The 17,131-nt window shown below is 42.4% G+C and overlaps 1 protein-coding gene across 1 annotated transcript in view; it reads right to left on the bottom strand.

Moving 5' to 3' along the window:
* LOC139540310 (alpha-1,3-mannosyl-glycoprotein 4-beta-N-acetylglucosaminyltransferase C-like) overlaps window positions 1-17,131 on the bottom strand; it is a 221,643-nt gene that overhangs the window by 113,523 nt on the left and 90,989 nt on the right. The window contains exon 2 of the mRNA XM_071344049.1: window positions 1,877-1,961. The gene's annotated coding sequence lies outside the window, so the exon portion shown is untranslated. The remainder of the gene's footprint in view (window positions 1-1,876; window positions 1,962-17,131) is intronic.

Genomic DNA, 17,131 nt, shown 5'->3' with positions numbered 1-17,131 from the left:
TTTGCCACAACTTTGGAAGTATGCTTGGGTTCATTGTCCACTTGGAATACCCATTTGCGACCAAGCTTTAACTTTTTTTTTTTTTGTTTAACTTCCTGACTAATGTCTTGAGATGTTGCTTCAATATATCCACATAATTTTCCTACCTCATGATGCCATCTATTTTGTGAAGTGCACCAGTCCCTCCTGCAGCAAAGCACCCCCACAACATGATGCTGCCACCCCCGTGCTTCACGGTTGGGATGGTGTTCTTTGGATTGCAAGCCTCCCCCTTTTTCCTCCAAACATAACGATGGTCATTATGGCCAAAAAGTTCATTTTTTGTTTCATCAGACCAGAAGACATTTCTCCAAAAAGTACGATCTTTGTCCCCATGTGCAGTTGCAAACCGTAGTCTGTTTTTTTATGGCAGTTTTGGAGCAGCGGCTTCTTCCATGCTGAGTGGCCTTTCAGGTTATGTCGATATAGGACTCATTTTACTGTGGATATAGATACTTTTGCACCTGTTTCCTCCAGCATCTTCACAAGGTCCTTTGCTGTTGTTCTGGGATTGATATGCACTTTTCGCACTAAAGTACATTCATCTCTAAGAGACAGAACGCGTCTCCTTCCTGAGAGGTATGACGGATGCGTGGTCCCATGGTGTTTATACTTGCGTACTATTGTTTGTACAGATGAACGTGGTCCCTTCAGCCGTTTGGAAATTGCTCCCAAGGATGAACCAGACTTGTGGAGGTCTACAATTTTTTTTCTGAGGTCTTGGCTGATTTCTTTTGATCTTCCCATGATGTCAAGCAAAGAGGCACTTAGTTTGAAGGTAGGCCTTGAAATACATCCACAGGTACACCTCCAACTGACTCTAATTATGTCAATCAGAAGCTTCTAAAGCCAAGACATAATTTTCTGGAATTTTCCTAGCTGTTTAAAGGCACAGTCAACTTAGTGTATGTAAACTTCTGACCCACTGGAATTGTGATACAGTGAAATATAAGTGAAATAATCTGTCTGTAAAACAATTGTTGGAAAAATGAGTAGATGTCCTAACCGACTTGCCAAAACTATAGTTTGTTAATAAGAAATTTGTGGAGTGGTTGAAAAACGAGTTTTAATGACTCCAACCTAAGTGCATGAAAACCTACGACTTCAACTGTATGTGCTTCACCCAAACTAAGCTAGCAGTGTTATTAAAAGTGTTAGTGAAACATTCAGTGAACGTTTTTTAAGGAAGTCATTCAAAAACATCCAAATAATCTTTAGAGTTTGTTCAAAATATTCACAACATTTACTGAATGTTCTCAGAATATTCTTTAATTACCTTTAAATAATCTATAATTTCCATTCTCAGAATGTCCATAAAACCTCCCAGGATAACTCAGGGAACCATGATAAAAGGATCTCCCAGCAACCTAAACATTAAATTCCATTCTCAGAACGTTTAAAAAACATTCCGTTTTACCGGTTAGGAAACGTATGGCTTCGTTCCCACAACTTCCAAGTAACTAAATGTGCTAACTGGGATGTGCCTTCTGACAGGTGTCAAGGTAAAGTGTTACATATCTTACAGGAAACATTAATCCTCATGGAACTTCTAGCTGTTTCCTCTACCATGAGCCACTACACATGGCTGATCATAATGTGATCATAGTAGCAAGGGAGATCCTACTGTCTCCCAGTCAGCAATTTCCTTACATTACAGGAAATTCTCTGTTTCCTATTAGTTGTAGTTATCTTGTCTGTTAAATTAGGTGATTTAGAGATGTTAATGCAGTATTGATCAACATATATAGATGAGAACCTACAGTACATTTAATGAACCACAGTATGGAGACAAGGGATGGGGGTCTTGAAGATAGTAAATCTATTCTAATGCACTTACTTCTACTGCTTATCCTATAGGCCATTATCTGAGGGCTCTCTCCTCGCTCTCACAGATCAAAGTGGCAGGGCTGGTCAGGGCCGGGCTGGAAAATGGAAAAAAAACATTAGGCTGTTAAATCAGTGTAGTAAGAAAACCCACGCAGACTCAGTAAACACACAGTAAAACACTAGTACGTGGTGGTTGTCGTGGATCCACTGGCTCCAAACGTGGACACAGAGCTTATGGCCGGAGGGAGAAACACTAACTAGCAATCCCTTGCCTTTAGTTTGTTTGTAATTTTGGGGGCTCAAAGTTGGTCGCCATGATAGATCTCTCTGTGCTTTAGCTCAGTGAGAAACTTAACCTCTGGTTATTATACCATACAGTAATAACACAGGCAGAAAGAGTCAGGCTATACATGCTCAAGAAAATGATGATCCTCTTTGTGAAATACAACTAAGTGCATGCCGACACTCTTAGAATAAAAGGTGCTATCTAGAACCCCATAGGAGAACCCTTTGAAGAACCCTTTCCACAGAGGGAACCAAAAAGGGTTCTACCTGGAACCAAGAAAGGGTTCTCCTTTTGGACCCTGGAGTGTATACTAGGGTTGAATATTTCCCCGGTATTTTACAAATGTTCCATCCCGAGAATAAATCACTTTTCTCCCGAGATACCTGGTATTTCAAAGCATTATAAAGCATATACAGTTGAAGTCGGAAGTTTACATACACTTAGTTTGGAGTCATTAAAACTCGTTTTTCAATCACTCCACATAATTCTTGTTAACAAACTATAGTTTTGGCAAGTTGGTTAGGACATCTACTTTGTGCATGATACAATAAATTTTTCCAACAATTGTTTACAGACAGATTATTTCACTTATAATTCACTGTATCACAGTTCCAGTGGGTCAGAAGTTTACATACACTAAGTTGACTGTGCCTTTAAACAGCTTGGAAAATTCCACAAAAGGATGTCATGGCTTTAGAAGCTGCTGATAGGCATAATTTGAGTCAATTGGAGGTGGACATGTGGATGTATTTCAAGGCCTACCTTCAAACTCAGTGCCTCTTTGCTTGACATCATGGGAAATCAAAAGAAATCAGCCTAGACCTAAAAAAGAAATTGTAGACCTCCACAAGTCTGGCTCATCGCCTGAAGATACCACGTTCATCTGTACAAACAATAGTACGCAAGAATAAACACCTTGGGAACACGCAGCCGTCATACCACTCAGGAAGGAGATTTGTTCTGTCTCCTAGAGATGAACATACTTTGGTGCGAAAAGTGCAAATCAATCCCAGAACAACAGCAAAGGACCTTGTGAAGATGCTGGAGGAAACAGGTGCAAAAGTATCTATATCCACAGTAAAATGAGTCCTATATCGAAATAACCTGAAAGGCCGCTCAGCAAGGAAGAAGCCACTGCTCCAAAACCGCCATAAAAAAGCCAGACTACGGTTTGCAACTGCACATGGGGACAGAGATCGTACTTTTTGGGGGAATGTCCTCTGGTCTGATGAAACAAAAAAAGAACTGTTTGGTCATAATGAACATTGTTATGTTTGGAGGAAAAAGGGGGAAGCTTGCAAGTTGAAGAACACCATCCCAACCATGAAGCACGGGGGTGACAGCATCATGTTGTGGGGGCGCTTTGCTGCAGGAGGGACTGGTGCACTTCACAATATAGATGGCATCATGAGATAGGAGAATTATGTGGATATATTGAAGCAACATCTCAAGACATCAGTCAGGAAGTTAAAGCTTGGTCACAAATGGGTCTTCCAAATGGACAATGACCCCAAGCATACTTCCAAATTTGTAGCAAAATGGCTTAAGGACAACAAAGTCAAGGTATTGGAGTGGCCATCACAAAGCCCTGACCTCAATCCCATAGAAAATGTGTGGGCAGAACTGTTAAAGCATGTGCGAGCAAGGAGGCCTACAAATCTGACTCAGTTACAACAGCTCTGTCAGGAGGAATGGGCCAAAATTCACCCAACTTATTGTGGGAAGCTTGTGGAAAGCAACCCGAAACGTTTGTCCCAAGTTAAACAATTTAAAGGCAATGCTACCAAATACAAATTGAGTGTATGTAAACTGCTGACCCGCTGGGAATGTGATGAAAGAAATAAAAGCTGAAATAAATCCTTCTCTCTCCTATTATTCTGACATTTCACATTCTGAAAATAAAGTGGTGATCCTAACTGACCTAAGACAGGGAATTTTTACTAGGATTAAATGTCAGGAATTGTGAATAACGGAGTTTAAATGTATTTGGCTAAGGTGTGTGTAAACTTCCCTGCTTCAACTGTATTTACCCCAAAAATATATGGGGGATCGGAAATGATGCAGACAATTACATTGATGGAAGCAACAATCGTTCCGCAATATTAAAGCTGATCCACCCCTTAAAAAAATATAGAATAAAATTAAATGTTTTGTCGTCCTTATCTTCATCATTCTAATGACATCCTTGAGTACTATAGGACTAGAATTAGATGCAGAAGGCTTTCACTTCTCTTCATGAAGATTGAATGGTTATGGGTTTAAATATATAACTGCTATATCCTACCGCCATCACATGTTCAATATTCTTTCAAACTACCCGTGAGTTCTATTGGCTGCTGTATTTAACATTCATCAAAAAAAGAGCTTCTGGCATTAGAATTGCAATTAAGAAATAATGTCCCGCAAGCTATTCTAGACTAGTTTTTCCAGCATGGAACTCCAAGAGCGAAGAAGCGTTTTATAAGGAGGCCAGCGGAGCACAGGTGCATAAGTATTGCGCAATTTACAGAGGCTATGAATTAGAAGATTTTTAGCAAAATATAAGGCTAATACTGCATTGAACATATTATCTGAAAGAGGTAGGCTAGGACATCTATATACAGTGCATTTGGAATGTATTCAGACCCCTTCCCTTTTTCCACATCTTGTTACGTTACAGCCTTACTGTAAAATCGATTAGATAGTTTTTTCCCCCCTCATCAATCTACACAAAATACCCCATAATCACAAAACAAAAACAGTTTTGACTTTGTTTGCAAATGTATATATATTTTTTTAAAACACACAAATGTATTTACATAAGTATTCAGACCCTTTGCTATGAGACTCGAAATTGAGCTCAGGTGCATCCTGTTTCCATTGATTATCCTTGAGAAGTTTCTACAACTTGATTGGAGTCCACCTGCGGTAAATTCAATTGATTGTACATGATTTGGAAAGGTACACACCTGTCTATATAAGGTCCCACAGTTGACAGTGTATGTCAGAGCAAAAACCAAGCCATGAGTTCGACGGAATTGTCCGTAGAGCCCCCGAGACAGGAATGTGTCGAGGCACAGATCTGGGGAAGGATACCAAAAAATGGCTGCAGCATTGAAGGTCCCCAAGAACACAGTGGCCTCCATCAATCTTAAATGGAAGAAGTTTGGAACCACCAAGACTCTTCCTAGAGCTGGCCGCCCGGCCAAACTGTGGAGAAAGGCCTTGGTCAAGGCGTTGACCAAGAACCCGATGTTCACTCTGACAGAGCTGGGAGAACCTCCCAGAAGGACAACAATCTCTGCAGCACTCCTCTTATGGTAGAGTGGCCAGATGGAAGCCACTCCTCAGTGAAAGGCACTTGACAGCCTGCTTGGAGTTTGCAAAAAAGGCACCTCAGGATCTCAGATGGGGCGAAGGTTCACCTTCCAACAGGACAACAACCCTCAGCACACAACCAAGACAACCCAGGAGTGGCTTTGGGACAAGTCTCTTAATGTCCTTGAGTGACTTAGCCAAAACCCGGACTTGAACCCGAACGAACATCTCGAGACCTGAAAATAGCTGTGCAGCGACACTCCCCATCCCATCTAACAGAGCTTGAGAGGATCTGCAGAGAAGAATGGGAGAAACTCCCCAAATATACAGTGGGGAGAACAAGTATTTGATACACTGCCGATTTTGCAGGTTTTCCTACTTACAAAGCATGTAGAGGTCTGTAATTTTTATCATAGGTACACTTCAACTGTGAGAGACGGAATCTAAAACAAAAATCCAGAAAATGACATTGTATGATTTTTAAGTAATTAATTTCAATTTTATTGCATGACATAAGTATTTGATCACCTACCAACCAGTAAGAATTCCGGCTCTCACAGACCTGTTCGTTTTTCTTTAAGAAGCCCTCCTGTTCTCCACTCATTACCTGTATTAACTGCACCTGTTTGAACTCGTTACCTGTATAAAAGACACCTGTCCACACACTCAATCAAACAGACTCCAACCTCTCCACAATGGCCAAGACCAGAGAGCTGTGTAAGGACATCAGGGTTAAAATTGAAGACCTGCACAAGGCTGGGATGGGCTACAGGACAATAGGCAAGCAGCTTGGTGAGAAGGCAACAACTGTTGGCGCAATTATTAGAAAATGGAAGAAGTTCAAGATGACGGTCAATCACCCTCAGTCTGGGGCTCCATGCAAGATCTCACCTCGTGGGGCATCAATGATCATGAGGAAGGTGAGGGATCAGCCCAGAACTACACGGCAGGACCTGGTCAATGACCTGAAGAGAGCTGGGACCACAGTCTCAAAGAAAACCATTAGTAACACACTACGCCGTCATGGATCCCCCTGCTCAAGCCAGCGCATGTCCAGGCCCGTCTGAAGTTTGCCAATGACCATCTGAATGATCCAGAGGAGGAATGGGAGAAGGTCATGTGGTCTGATGAGACAAAAATAGAGCTTTTTGGTCTAAACTCCACTCGCCGTGTTTGGAGGAAGAAGAAGGATGAGTACAACCCCAAGAACACCATCTCAACCATGAAGCATGGAGGTGGAAACATCATTCTTTTGGGATGCTTTTCTGCAAAGGGGACAGGACGACTGCACCGTATTGAGGGGAGGATGGATGGAGCCATGTATCGCGAGATCTTGGCCAACAACGTCCTTCCCTCAGTAAGAGCATTGAAGATGGGTCGTGGCTGGGGCTTCCAGCATGACAACGACCCGAAACACAGCCAGGGCAACTAAGGCCTAGCCAGTCTCCAGACCTGTACCCAATAGAAAATCTTTGGAGGGAGCTGAAAGTCCGTATTGCCCAGCGACAGCCCCGAAACCTGAAGGATCTGGAGAAGGTCTGTATGGAGGAGTGGGCCAAAATCCCTGCTGCAGTGTGTGCAAACCTGGTCAAGAACTACAGGAAACGTATGATCTCTGTAATTGCAAACAAAGGTTTCTGTACCAAATATTAAGTTCTGCTTTTCTGATGTATCAAATACTTATGTCATGCAATAAAATGCAAATTAATTACTTAAAAATCATACAATGTGATTTTCTGGATTTTTGTTTTAGATTCCGTCTCTCACAGTTGAAGTGTACCTATGATAAAAATTACAGACCTCTACATGCTTTGTAAGTAGGAAAACCTGCAAAACCGGCAGTGTTTCAAATACTTGTTCTCCCCACTGTAGGTGTGGCAAGCTTGTAGCGTAATACCCAAGAAGACTCGAGGCTGTAATCACAGTCAAAAGTGCTTCTACAAAGTACTGAGTAAACGGTCTGAATACTTTTGTACACTTTTTTTTTTTACATTAGCAACTAATAAAACATTTTTTGAAAATTGTTTTGCTTTTTCATTATGGAGTTTTGTGTGTAGATTGATGAGGGGAAAAAAATATTTAAATCAATTTCAGAATAAGGCTGTAATGTAACAAAATGTGGAAAGTCAAGGGGTCTGAATACTTTCCAAATGCACTGTATACTGTTATACACTACCTTTTAAAAGTTTGGGCTCACTTAGACATTTTTGCCCATTAAAATGACATCAAATTGATGAGAAATACAGTGTAGACATTGTTAATGTTGTAAATGACTATTGTAGCTGGAAACGGCAGATGTTCTATGGGTTATCTACATAGGCGTACAGAGGCCCATTATCAGCAACCATCACTTCTGTGTTCCAATGGCATGTTGTGTTAGCTAATCCAAGTATATCATTTTAAAAGGCTAATTGATCATTAGAAAACCCTTTTGCGATTGTTAGCACAGCTGAAAACTGTTGTGCTGATTAAAGAAGAAATAAAACTGGCCTTCAGACGAGTTGAGTATCTGGAGCATCAGCATTTGTTGGTTCGATTACAGACTCAAAATGGCTAGAAACAAAGGACTTTCTTCTGAAACTCGTCAGTCTATTCTTGTTCTGACAAATTAATGCTATTCCATGCGAGAAATTGCCAAGAAACTGAAGATCCCGTACAACGTTATGTACTACTCCCTTCACAGAACAACGCAAACTGGCTCTAACCAGAATAGAAAGAGGAGTGGGAGGCCCCGGTGCACAACTGAGCAAGAGGACAAGTACACTAGAGTGTCTAGTTTGAGAAACAGACGCCTCACAAGTCCTCAACTGGCAGCTTCATTAAATAGTACCCACAAAACACCAGTCTCGACGGCAACAGTGAAGAGGCGACTCCGGGATGCTGGCCTTCTAGGCAAAGTTCCTCTGTCCAGTGTGTGTGTTCTTTTGCCCATCTTAATCTTTTCTTTTTATTGGACAGTCTGAGATATGGCTTTTTCTTTGCAACTCTGCCTAGAATGCTAGCATCACGGAGTCGGCACTTCACTGTTGACGTTGAGACTGGGGTCAACGTCAACAGGATTATCTATTTTGGATGCAATTTGAATGGAGTTGATGGAGAGAGAGAAAGACTGCAAGGGAGTGCTCGTGTGTGCACTGATTTCAAGCAACGAGATTCGAGTGACAGGCTGTGGAAAAACTCTGCAGCTGCAATTAAAAATATTATCATCTTTACAATTAAAAAACAAGGTGACCCCCACGAAAGCCAGATGGAGATGGGTAAATTAGATGCACATTCTGTTTTTATATTACTCTAGCATAGGCCATACTGCAGCAAATGTAGGCCTACCTGTCACAAGAACAAAAGTTACCATGATGAGATAGGTCTACATACATTGTCAACTGCGCTCCATACTGAGATGGGCTGTCTGACCCCACCCTGAGCATTGATTAATCATGCAGAAGCCGTACAGAAGCCAGACATTGCATATCATTTAACAGTTACATTTCACGCCATGCTGAACATATAAATAATGTGTTATAATTTACTGGTTTATCACAGTTATTTATCCTGGGAAAAGGGAGTGGTTTCGAGGAGGTAAATCCCAGTAACAAAGCCATTCCTTGTTTAACACAGCAGCCACATATCATCACGTAGGCCTATATGCACGTGTAAAAAAAAGAATTGGTAACTATAATTTTATAATTTATTCACTTTTATTCCATGATATTGTTGTTACAAAATACACTGAACAAAAATACAAACGCAACATGCAAAGTGTTGGTCCTGAGCTGAAATAAAAGATCCCCAAAAAGGCCTATTCGCACAAAAAGCTTATTTCGTTCAGATTTTGCACCCAAATTTCTTTACATTCTTCTTTGTGAGCAGTTCTTCTATGCCACTATAATCCATCTACCTAACAAGTGTGGCATATCAAGGAGCTGATTAAACGGAATTATCATTACACAGGTGCAACTTGTGCTTGGGACAATAAAAGACCACTCCAAAATGTGCAGTTTTGTCACACAATGCAATGCCCCATATGTCTCAAGTTTTGTGTGCAATTGGCATGCTGACAGCATGAATGTCGACCAGAGCTGTTGCCAGAGAATGCAATGTTCATTTCTCTACCATAATCCGCCTCAGACGTCGTTTTAGAGAATTTGGCAGTACGGCCATTCGGCCTCACAACTGCAGACTACATGTAGCCATGCCAGACCAGGACCTCCATATCCGGCTTCTTCACCTGCGGGATCATCTGAGATGGACAGCTGGTTTGCACAACCAAAGAATTTCTGTACAAACGGTCAGAAACCATCTCAAGGAAACACATCTGCGTTCACGTCATCCCCCCCGCGATATGCAACTGTTCAGGGAAGTCAGGAACCAATACACGCAGTCAGTCAGGAAAGCAAAGGCCAGCTTTTTCAAGCAGAAATTTGCATCCTGTAGCTCTAACTCCAAAAAGTTCTGGGATACTGTAAAGTCCATGGAAAACAAGAGCACCTCCTCCCAGCTGCCCACTGCACTGAGGCTAGGTAACACGGTCACCACTGATAAGTCCGTGATAATCGAAAACTTCAACAAACATTTCTCAATGGCTGGCCATGCCTTCCTCCTGGCGACTCCAACCTTGGCCAACAGCCCCGCCCCCCCCCGCTGCTACTCGCCCAAGCCTCCCCAGCTTCTCCTTTACCCATATCCAGATAGCAGATGTTCTGAAAGAGCTGGAAAACCTGGACCCATACAAATCAGCTGGGCTTGACAATCTGGACCCCCTATTTCTGAAACTGTCCGCCGCCATTGTCGCACCCCCTATTACCAGCCTGTTCAACCTCTCCTTCGTAAGTCGCTCTGGATAAGAGCGTCTGCTAAATGACTTAAATGTAAATGTAAATGTATCATCTGAGATCCCCAAGGATTGGAAAGCTGCCGCAGGCCATCCCCCTCTTCAAAGGGGGAGACACCCTGGACCCAAACTGTTACAGACCTATATCCATCCTGCCCTGCCTATCTAAGGTCTTCGAAAGCCAAGTCAACAAACAGATCACTGACCATCTCGAATCCCACCGTACCTTCTCCGCTGTGCAATCCGGTTTCCGAGCCGGTCACGGGTGCACCTCAGCCACGCTCAAGGTACTAAACGATATCATAACCGCCATCGATAAAAGACATTACTGTGCAGCCGTCTTCATCGACCTGGCCAAGGATTTCGACTCTGTCAATCACCATATTCTTATCGGCAGACTCAGTAGCCTCGGTTTTTCTAATGACTGCCTTGCCTGGTTCACCAACTACTTTGCAGACAGAGTTCAGTGTGTCAAATCGGAGGGCATGTTGTCCGGTCCTCTGGCAGTCTCTATGGGGGTACCACAGGGTTCAATTCTCGGGCCGACTCTTTTCTCTGTATACATCAATGATGTTGCTCTTGCTGCGGGCGATTCCCTGATCCACCTCTACGCAGACGACACCATTCTATATACTTCCGGCCCTTCCTTGGACACTGTGCTATCTAACCTCCAAACGAGCTTCAATGCCATACAACACTCCTTCCGTGGCCTCCAACTGCTCTTAAACGCTAGTAAAACCAAATGCATGCTTTTCAACCGTTCGCTGCCTGCACCCGCACGCCCGACTAGCATCACCACCCTGGACGGTTCCGACCTAGAATATGTGGACATCTATAAGTACCTAGGTGTCTGGCTAGACTGCAAACTCTCCTTCCAGACTCATATCAAACATCTCCAATCCAAAATCAAATCAAGAATCGGCTTTCTATTCCGCAACAAAGCCTCCTTCACTCACGCCGCCAAACTTACCCTAGTAAAACTGACTATCCTACCGATCCTCGACTTCGGCGATGTCATCTACAAAATAGCTTCCAATACTCTACTCAGCAAACTGGATGCAGTTTATCACAGTGCCATTCGTTTTGTTACTAAAGCACCTTATACGACCCACCACTGCGACCTGTATGCCCTAGTCGGCTGGCCCTCGCTACATGTTCGTCGTCAGACCCACTGGCTCCAGGTCATCTACAAGGCTATGCTAGGTAAAGTGCCGCCTTATCTCAGTTCACTGGTCACGATGGCTACACCCACCCGCAGCACGCGCTCCAGCAGGTGTATCTCACTGATCATCCCTAAAGCCAAAACCTCATTTGGACGCCTTTCCTTCCAGTTCTCTGCTGCCTGCGACTGGAACGAATTGCAAAAATCTCTGAAGTTGGAGACTTTTATCTCCCTCAACAACTTTAAAAATCTGCTATCCGAGCAGCTAACCGATCGCTGCAGCTGTACATAGTCCATCTGTAAACTACCCACCCAATTTACCTACCTCACCCCCCATACTGCTTTTATTTATTTACTTTTCTGCTCTTTTGCACACCAGTATCTCTTCTTGCACATGATCATCTGATGATTTATCACTCCAGTGTTAATCTGCTAAATTGTAATTATTCGATTTATTGCCTACCTCATGCCTTTTGCACACATTGTATATAGATTCTCTTTTTTTTCTACCATGTTATTGACTTGTTTATTGTTTACTCCATGTGTAACTCTGTGTTGTCTGTTCACACTGCTATGCTTTATCTTGGCCAGGTCGCAGTTGCAAATGAGAACTTGTTCTCAACTAGCCTACCTGGTTAAATAAAGGTGAAATAAAAAAATAAAAAAATAATAATTACAGGGTCTTGACCTGACTGCAATTCGGCGTTGTAAACGACTTCATTGGGCAAATGCTCAACCTTCGATGGTCACTGGCACGCTGGAGATGTGTGCTCTTCCCGGATGAATCCCGGTTTCAACTGTACCGGGCAGATGACAGACAGTGTGTATGGTGTCGTGTGGGCGATGTCAACGTTGTGAACAATGGTGCTTGTGGGGTTATGGTATGGTCAGGCATACACTACAGACAATGAACACAACTGCATTTCATTGATGGCAATGCACAGAGATACCGTCATGAGAACCTGAGGTCCATTGTCGTACCATTCATCCGCCGCCATCATCTCATGTTTCAGCATGATAATGCAGAGCCCCATGTTGCAAGGATCTGTACACAATTCCTGGAAGCTGAAAATGGCCCAGTTCTTCCATGGCCTGCATACTCACCAGACATTGAGCAAGTTTGGGATGCTCTGGATCGACGTGTACGACAGCATGTTACAGTTCCTGCCAATATACAGCAACTTTGCACATCCATTGAAGAGTAGTGGGACAACATTCCACAGGCCACAATCACACCAGATACCGACTGGTTTTCTGATCCATACCCCAACTTTTTTTAAGGTATCTGTGACCAACAGATGCATTTCTGTATTCCCGGTCATGTGAAATCCATAGATTAGGGCCTAGTTAATTCATTTAAATGGACTGATTTCCTTGTATGAACTGTCCCTCAGTAGTCTTTGACATTGTTACATGTTGCTTTATATTTTTGTTCAGTGTAGATGTGTGTTGACTTTGATTAGGGCATGGGAATATAAGAGCATCTGCTAGCTAAATTAACAAACTAGGCATGCATAGCTCACCACATGATCGTCAAACCGAAGACTGGCCAAAGTCGTGTTTCTAAAAGGAAAGTCAAAGGCACTGTAGAATGACTGTGTAGCCTAATAAGGCATTTTTCGTTTGTCATTTAAATCGAAGCAATTTTTTAAAATGTATTACATTTTATACAGCCAAAATGCTAAATGTATAGGCATGTTGTTGAAGTGCTGTTGTTCATGTGTTGTTGAAATGCTGAGTGCTTCTGCTATCCTGTAGCTTGTCACAAATGCTTCACAATTAATTTCTTAAATGGCAAGCTATAGCCTTGAAATAATAATAATGCAGCCTAAATCATTCATTTTTGTTCCTTCTTAGGCTACTTGGCTTGCTCCCGACTGATTTAGTTAGTACGTTGTTTAAAAGTCTGTTGCGGCACTCCCTAACTTTTGATAAAATTGATAATTACACAGGACTGTGTGGTAAAATGGATAATGTATTCTCATAAATTCTAAATAAACTATATTTAGGCCTAATTAACACAAACATTCCATGAAAACAATAGAATGACAAACTAAATAAATACGTAGGCTATAGCAGCCTATAGGTAGGTCGCCTAAATGGTGGTTTCTTCCCTTTATTATTTCTCTATGGCGGTGGCACAAATTATGAACTGTAGGCATGTGTGCAGATGCCCGTCGGTCGGAGGAGTGACCACTTTGAGCAGGTCAAATCCGAACATAACAAGAACAGCCACAGACAGAAAACTCTACCAGGGGTTGCTAAAACGGCGGTCCTCAAAACAGTCTTGTATGACGCAATTGAACTCACCCTACTGTCCGAGTGCAGAAACGTACCACCTCTATTGCATATGCAGACAAACTGATCCATGAACCTTATCACATCAACGAGATCTAGGATCCAAATTCACAGCCTGTTTGCCATGACGTTCACAAAACCCGACGGACCGCCTTGCACAGTGGAACCCAGAAACATATGTGACCACTGCTGTCCTTTCAGCATCACGATTCGAAGGGCGCTCAAATCGCCCCAAAAAAAACTCATCAAGATGTTGCCTACATCTAATAGTCCTACTCATCACTTAATATTATTATTATTACAAATAGAAGACTATAACTTCTCTCAATGATGCTCGTTTAGTAAAGTTAGATCAAATCTGAATCAATGTCTCACAAGATCAGAATGATTCATTATTATTTTACATAGCATATCCGAATATAATAGCATATAAGCCTACTGTAGCATAGCAGGCATATAATATGTTACACCAAAAAAACTCAGCTGAATAGCGAAATATTTTCCTCAAACTCAACAGCATGTGCGCCGCAGGCTAAGCTTTGATTGAAACAAAATAGGCCTACAAAAAATGCAGATAGTTTGTTAAACACCATCTGCTTTGATTTGCTCACTAAACAGGCATTTAAGAAGATATAAATGCATATTCCCATTAAACCGATTGAGATCAAATGATTGGCATTCAGTTTGGACATTTCACAGATTAAATGTGAAGAATTATCATTCACGATTGATACTGAAGCCATGAAATTACATATGCTTACCTTGGTGTTTGAGGGTATTAAAAATATACAATTTTCTTGAGTGGGCATATAGGCAGAAGCTACAATTGGAGGATGCATTTTATGCACCTATTCTATAATGCTATTCAATCTGTCGTACAAACTTTGATTGAGAAATGATGATGTAATTTATGACTGACCAGTCTTTAGCTAGCGAGCCAGCCAGCTAACTTTACCTAGCCAGCTAACAGTACGCTTTAACTTGCAATGAAAACAACTTTCTGACAAAATTAGAAATGTAAAATATCTGAAAATGGTTGCCCTTAGTTTGAAGATATAATCTGGAGACAGGTGTTTTATACAACAGTCTTCTGTGTTCTCTTTCCGACTCCCTCTACATATTTGCAATCAAACGGCAGAATATTCTCCACCTCCTTAGATATCATACTCTGCTTCCACCGGGCATTCCACTGATTTCAAAATACATTCCTCCAGAAAGCAGAGAGCATTAACTTTTGCAGTTTTTCGTAATATAGTTCAAAAAAATCTGTGTTAGAAAGGATTACCTACGCATACTGAGCAGCTCATATTATAAACAGAAGCGAACTACATGGCATACCAATCCCAAACTCATCTCTCGGCATGTCCAGCCCATCCATTATCTCAGCCAATCAAAGCTAGCGGGAAGGTTCCTGGCTTTTTCCGTGGCTAAACCAACTAGGCTCGTAATTGGTTTTTTTTATTCGTATTTACAGATGTCATACACATTATTTGTATTTTTTTTAAATGGTACTGTTACCCCTTTTTCTCGTGATATCCAATTGGTAGTTACAGTCTTGTCCCATCGCTGCAACTCCCCTACGGACTCGGGAGAGGCGAAGGTTGAGAGCCATGAGTCCTCTTGAACATGACTGCTTCTTGACACACTGCACTGCTTCTTGACACACTGCTCACTTGACCCGGAAGCCAGCCGCAACATTGTGTCGGAGGAAACACCGTCCAACTGGCAAACGCAGTCAACTTGCAGGCGCCCGGCCCGCCACAAGGAGTCGCTAGAGCGCGATGGGACAAGGAAATCCCGGTCAGCCAAACCTTTCCCTAACCCGGACGACGCTGAGCCAATTGTGCACCGCCTCATGGGTCTCCCAGTCACGGCCAGCTGTGACACAGCCTGGGATCGAATTCGGGGCTGTAGTGACGCCTCAAGCACTGCAATGCATTGCCTTAGACCGCTGCGCCACTCAGGAGGCCCTTATAAGTTTGTTATTAAGGCATATGAATGTTCACATGTTCCAGAAGGCATTTCTTCCCCAAAACACAAATTTTGATACAAAATAAATGGTTACATTCAAATACCTCTGTGAAGTTGTGACGCACAACATACACCTAGTTTCCTGAAACGAGTGACATTTAATGATTTTTTTGCGCCCAAAAATTACTCCGGTCCTCCTTCTCATCTTCACGCTCTCCTCTCAAACTGAAAAGAAAAAAAAAAAAAATGTCAAATGTCAAAAACTGAACAGGACATCAGTAGGCAAAGTCTGCACGCACAGATAATGCATTTTTTAACAAATTGACTCGCCTCCTGAAATGCCACCGTACACAGCACAGTCATTGGTTAGGCAGCACTAAACGGTTTACACCACCAAGAGCAGGGCAGGCCGGGGGCAATGCCTATCCATTCCAGTGTGTAATGCAGTGTAGCCTAGTTTTATATACACCATCCCAGCAGCGCAAAACTCGGGGAAAAAGTACATTTTCTTAGAAAAATTACTTTGCCCTGTGCTTCTCCGAGCATGCTCTTCATATAGCCTAGGCCAGGGCTCTCCAACCTTGTTCCTGGAGAGCTACCATCCTGTAGGTTTTCACTACAACCCTAATCTAGCACACCTGATTCTAATAATTACCTGGTTGATAAACTGAACCAGGTTAGTTACAACTGGGGTTGGAGTGAAAACATACAGGAAGGTAGCTTTCCAGGAAACAGGGTTAGACACCACTGCCCTAGGCCCCTCAAACTCAACTCTGGACCTCAAAGCCAGTTCCACTGCATTTTTTTTCATTCTTCCACTCTAATCAGGGACTGATTTAGACCTGGGATACCAGATGTGTGCAATTATTTATCAGCTAGAACAGAAAAACAGCAGGCTCCGGACCTCATAGGGTAAGAGTTGAGTACCCCTGGCCTAGACCTATAGCACGTGTCAAACTCACTCCACGGAGGGCAGAGTGTCTGCGGGTTTTAGCTCCTCCCTTGTACTTGATTGATTAATTAAGGTCACTAATTAGTAAGGAACTCTCCACACCTGTTTGTCTATGGCTTAATTTAAACCCCTTGCCTTTTGGTTATGCTATTGATAATTTTATTGCGACCACTCTAGGCGCACTTGATACTGCGCGCCCAGCAGAGAATCAGGAATGATGGGCATCATCGGGCACACATGAGTAGCTATAATAAGAAACTCGTTTTCACACCCTGAGCAATATGACATTTAATTGATTACAAATTACATGACAAAAGAAATTAAATACTAAGCCCTCCCCCTGACTGAAATTGAAAAAGCATGACCATCCCCAATTTTCCTCTGGATAAATAATGTGAACATTTCTATTTCTCCCTTAGGAGAGATATATTTCCCACTTTCAATATACAGGACCAGTGAGCAATAGAGCAT

This window comes from Salvelinus alpinus, chromosome 15 (assembly GCF_045679555.1).
Source record: "Salvelinus alpinus chromosome 15, SLU_Salpinus.1, whole genome shotgun sequence".
Lineage (NCBI taxonomy): Eukaryota > Metazoa > Chordata > Actinopteri > Salmoniformes > Salmonidae > Salvelinus > Salvelinus alpinus.
The sequence above is the reverse complement of the archived record's forward strand: the minus strand, read 5'-3'. Positions and strand labels throughout refer to the sequence as shown.